The following is a 6,000-nucleotide window of genomic DNA, read 5'->3' as shown; positions in this document are numbered from 1 at the left end:
TATTTACTTGCTCTTCAGTGAAAATTTTAATTTTGGTGCTAGATTCATTAAGTATAGAAGAAAATTACTGTTCTGTATAGTCGTTATACATGTATAGTCACTTCATGGTATTCATCCTATTAAAGTACATGGATTTTTAGTTGAATTTCCACCAGATAATTTATATTATGCTTTCTTTGTGGTATTCAGGGTGACTGTCATTCGTATATTACAAAGGTAAAAATCACAGCATTATTTTAATAATATCCACAATAAAAATTACCCAAAATCTTCCTAAACTAACTTGAATACAATAACTTAAATATATCTAGACAACTGTCACTAATTTTTAATTATGTTTAGTTATTTTTAATTTGTCATTAATTATGAAATCCGTTCTGTTGTGTGTTTTCATTAAGAATAGGTAAAAACTATGGTTGGTTTGTAAAATGAAAAAAAACAATTTAAATAAATAAAAAAACAAAAAATAATAGATGTGCTGATCTTTGTCAGCTTTTTTAAAGGTACTAATGTCATCAGACAATTAATAAAATTTCCCCCTTAATTTGCTAATTAAATAAATTATTATGGTGAATTTCCTAATACCAAATTAACAGTTCGTTCTTCACACAAATTTGTGTGGACTTTGAGTAATATACACCGAATCATTCTCTTCATTATAAGCCTGGGTCACTTTTAAGGACAGGGCAACTATGCCTCTGTTTCTATTAGCTAACTTAGCATGAAGAGACCATCATCGATTTATTTCTAGTTATTCAGTTTTGTTTATATGTTTAATTTGATTATTCTTTCATAAAAGTATTTTATTACCCAATTCCACAATCGTCACTCCAGCTTTATAGCAGACCATTTGCTGTAGCCTCCCTTTCCTCTCTGCTCCCATTCCCAGGAGCTGGGAGCATCTCTTACAGCCTGCCTTCCTCACCACAGGCCTTCGTCTTGGTGCCAGCACCTACAGCACTCTTTCAGAACCCCACCAACTCTGCAGCCAGGGAATCAGGGAGGTGAGTCCACTCTCAATCCCACCCTCTTATTCCAACTCCCTAGTCTCATCTCCAGCCCTGTAACCTGCAGGGGCATGTCTTCCCTCTCTACCTTCATTCCCTGTGTACCTTTTAAATCTTCACAACAGACTCAGCTTTCCTCCCTCCTATGGACCCTATCAGCCACCACTCCACAACAAAACCCTTCTAACATGTCCTCATTCCTTCAACATAATAAAGACAATTTACAGGAAGCCCATAGTCAGCATCAACCTAAACAGAGAGTGACTCAGAGCATTTTCACTAAAATCAGGAACAAGACAAAGTTACCCACTCTCTCCATACCTATTCACTATACTACTTGAAGTCTTAGCTAGAGCAATAAGATACAACAATCCCCATGAAAATTCCAACACAATTCTTCACAGAACTTGAAAAGACAATTCTCATTTCCTTAAAGAATCAGAATAAACCCAGGATAGCTGAAGCAATTCTGGTTAGTCAAAGAACTGCTAGAAGTATCACCATCCATAATTTCAAATTGTACTACAGAGCTATAGCAATAAAATCAGCACAGTACTGGAGTAAAAAACCACAGAGGTTATGTATAGAGTAAGGGACTAGGTGGAAGGGAAAGATCTTCTTAGGAAAGGGAAATAGAATAGACGATTATGGATGAATGTGAAGCAGGGGAAAAGACTGGACAGGATGATGAAATGAGCAGGGGGAGGGAAGAAGGGCAGGAGGGACAGAATATGGGGAAGGACAGACAAAACTAGGGGTCGTTTGAGGGACCATAAGAAAACCTACTACAGAAGAAGCTTCCTAAAATACATAAATATATTAAAGTGATCTAAATAGAATCACTAAATAACAGGGAAGATGGAGCCACAACTGGTCATCGCTCATCACCAAATGAAAACACAGTTCAGGGGATGGGTTCCATTGAATCAAGTTGTTAGCAAAGGGAGCCCTATGGGAACCCCCAAGCAACACACACTGTTGGCAATGCTATTGGTTGTTCCCCAAAAACTGATGGCAAGGCCCTATTGCTGAAGGCAATATCTTCATAACTCATTGAACATGGAGAAGTTGAGTTGGTGCCTACCTAGAGCCTTCACCACTGCTGATTAGTGTTTATGGTACTGGAAGGTACTCTGCATGCTACTAAAGGAAAAAGGTAAACACTAACGCAGCTACAAGCCCTGTGGTCTATAATGGTAACCTTCCTGTAAAACGTGCTAGTGCAATTGTGGCCAAAGTTTCTGGGACTAATCAACTAATATCTGATCAGGCCCACTCCATGAGATGGAACCCATCCCCCACACTGCTTGGACAGCCAAAAAACTGCAATCTAGTAGAAAGACAAATACTACTGTTTTGTTAATATAACTCAGCACGTAAATGACTCCTAATGACATTCTGCTATAGTCATAGATCAATATCTTACTCAGCCTTCATGAGAGAAGCTTCCTCCTGCAGTAGATGGGAACAAATACAGAGAGACCCACAGCTGGACAATGTGCAGAGAATGAGAGACCTGGGAATTCTCAGTTCTGAATGGGATGTCTCCATCACTTCCCCACTCAGGGCTCAGGAAATACTTTGGAAGGTAAGTCAGAAAGATTGTAAGAGCCAGAGGGGATTGGGGAAACCAAGGAAAAAAGCCTTCTAAATACAACAGGACCAATAAACTTATTAACTCACAGAGACTGTAGAAGCATGCACAGGGCTTGCACAGGTCTGGGCCAGATAGGGTCCCACCACTGAGAGAGAAGGTAGACACAAGCCCCCACCCCTAACCTAGAACTTATCTTCAATTGATAACTGCTTGCAAACTCAAAGTTTGTTTACTTCGAAGGAGATTCACGATATATTGAGTCAATATATACTCTTAAGGCAAGACTCCATGCTCAGAAGTAGATGGCCAACACATAACAAATTCAATAGCATTTTTAGAGGTTCTTTGGGGGCTTTTTTTCCCTCCAACCTTATAGGTTGTAGATACATAATGGATTCTGAGTTTGTGTTTTTTGGGATTTCTGTGTGTGTGAATATGTGTATCTTTGGTATAAATGTGTTTCTTGACCTTTTTCTTTGGCTCTTTTTTCTTCTGTTATGTTTGTTTGTTTTGACCTATTTGATCATATTTATTATCTAGTTTTTTCTTATCTTCCTCTTTCCTTTTGTTGATTTTCTTCTGTTTTCCAAATTGTCCACATTCTGTTCTCATGTCACTTTCAGAATTGGATTCTACAAGTGAAAGAAAGGTTGTTAATCATGAAATTTTAATTCCCATTGGATTTGGGAGAAAATTCTAACCCTATGATTTAGTAACTGTACGACATTGGCAAGTTAGAATCTCTGAGTTTAACTCTAAATATCTTTAAGTAGAACTCATTACATTTCATAAGGATACAATGTGATGACATATGGAACCTAGGAAAGGCTCTCACAATGTGAATTTACTTACCTATTGTGTGGGCTGATAAGGATACCAAGATGGCACACAGCTGACCTTTCAAATAGATGAGAGAGGTCTGTCTTCTGTCTCATGGAAATGACCAACTCTGTATCCATAAACAGCAAGAGTAACACAAATACTGTACCAAATGAAACATTTTAAACTATTGCTGTTTTTATAATAGTAGCTGCCAGTTAGTGAATCTTCTGGCTAGGATACCTTTCCAGCAATTTATGTTTTATGTAACAAGACATTGATCCAAACATGTGTTCTTGGTAAGAGTTATCCAGGACTCCTTATTTATAACTACACCATGGCTAGGTTAGCAGTTTTTCTTGCACATAATCTTTAAAACATATTTCAGTGGAATACTTATTGCCACCTCCTTCTCTGAATTTCTTTCTAGGACACAAAAAAGGCAGAAAGCCATTTTCACTGCCAAACATCCTCTGTGTCTAGAAATCTCCCCTGGCAGTCAAGACAGTGGGTTTCCACATCTGATCTTCATACATCCCACCTTGGAAACTGTGGAAGCAGCTGCCAGCACTATGCCTGATACAGACCAAGCTTTTAAAAAATGAAAGGATAAGAAGTCCATTGAGAAATGCATCTATTAATATTTGGAGAGGTATAATTTGAAGAAAAAAAGCAAACAACTTGCTTAATTATGCAGTATATTCTTTAATATCATATTCTTTCTCCTCACCAAACTCCAGATTCCCTAATCCCACCCCACCTCAGATCATGTTTATCAAAAAATAAATAAATAAAACAACTCATAAACACACATACAATAACAACAGCAACAACAACAGAGTTCCTTTTCTGTTGGCCAACTGACTATTCTTGCATGTGTGGCCTGCCCTGCGTGTGTCTTAGTCTCCTAGCAGCTGTCAATTGGAAACACCTTCTTGGTTAGGGGGTTGGGCAGTGTTCTCAAGACCTGCAGAAGTTCAAAGTATATGAAATCTCAGCTGGGAGAAGCAAGCACAAACCCCACTCCTAAACAAAAGAGTTTGATTTGTGGAAAAGAGTGCGTGTTGGAGGGCAGTATATGTGAAATAAATGAGTCATTTGTACTTAGTTTCAAGTACCTTAGAAAGTGAAGAAAATTATTTCTATTGAAAATATAACTGTCCATCCCATCCAGCTACTCCTTAATTCAATGACTATTGATTTACTGTTTTCTAGCCACTATGTAAGTCACTAAATATCATGTTCAGTGTGATAACACAGCCCACATCCTAGTCTGTTGAGGATATGAATATTTGAACATATACATTATTCCAAAATTATTGAAATAGATAGAGAAGTCTAATTTCAATGTACACAATGCAAAAGAGATAGAGAGGTCTTGTGATTTTTTTCTATAAATTTATATGATTATTACATTGATCCCCTCCTTAATCTAAATTTACATTATAAATATTTGTGAGTAACAACTGAGTATATCATGATTAGGTTCTAAATATCTGGCAGTGAAACTTCTGATTCAGTATATGAATTAGGCTTATTAAGATGCTAATTAGGCTTATATGTGCATCAACTACAAACTATATAGCTTATAATATTATTATAAAACAATGAGAAGCAGATGTTTAGAGTTAGCTCCTCTATTTGGGGAGCTAAACACTTCTTTCCTTTCGGTTAATAATGCAGCATAATAAACCACTACTACTCATGAGTTCTGAAAGTAACATACATCGGTCTCATGGGCCCTTCTCATCCTTTCCCAACACTAATGTGTTAGATGGAACCCTCCCATTGTTTTTCTTTTCTGTAGAACTGTTCAGTTACAGTGATCAGGCTTTGGGAAAAAGAGTTGGGCAGGCAGGGCCAACCTTCTTGAGAGGTAATACATTGCTGAGGCTCAACTCTCTCCTTAGAAATGTCAGTGGATCTTACTGCTGTAAGACTGCAATTTGAAATATATTATTTACATTTCTCATTGGGGTGACAAAATTCCTGCCAAAACCAAGTTCAAGGAGAAAGAGTTCACTTAGACTCACAGTTTGAGAGCACAGTCCACACCGGCAGGGAAACCATGGCAGCCTGATCACACCTCACTTCTGTAGCGAGGAAGTTTGGTGCAGATTCGCGCTCAACCTTCCCCTTTTGTTGCAGTCCAGGCTCCTAGCTCACAGAATGGTGCTTCCTTCCACCGACTTCTTCTGTGGCTTTTCACCATAGCACAGCGATTTCATGCTCCATAAAGAATATTCTTACGTGGTTTTGCCCCTTCATACATCTATCTCCATTTTATTTACATACACCCTCCCCCTGGTCTGGCTTCCCTACTGTCGTCTCAGTCTCTCAAAATGGATTATGTTCTCTTTTACCGCAGACGCTTGTGAAAACTGTTCCCTCTACTATTTCCATTTCAGTTTCCCAACTTTGAAAAAAGTTCTTCCAAGTTATCTTTAATTCCCTATGAAACGATTTATTAACCACCACCGGCCAGGTCAAGAACCTGTGTTTTGAACCAATGAGATGGCTCAGTGGTTTCAGGCACTTGCCACCAAAACTGATGAACAAGAGTTCAGTATTCAGGAT

The sequence above is a fragment of the Peromyscus maniculatus genome, chromosome 13 (genome assembly GCF_049852395.1).
Source record: "Peromyscus maniculatus bairdii isolate BWxNUB_F1_BW_parent chromosome 13, HU_Pman_BW_mat_3.1, whole genome shotgun sequence".
NCBI lineage: Eukaryota > Metazoa > Chordata > Mammalia > Rodentia > Cricetidae > Peromyscus > Peromyscus maniculatus.
This window is presented reverse-complemented; position numbering follows the sequence as displayed.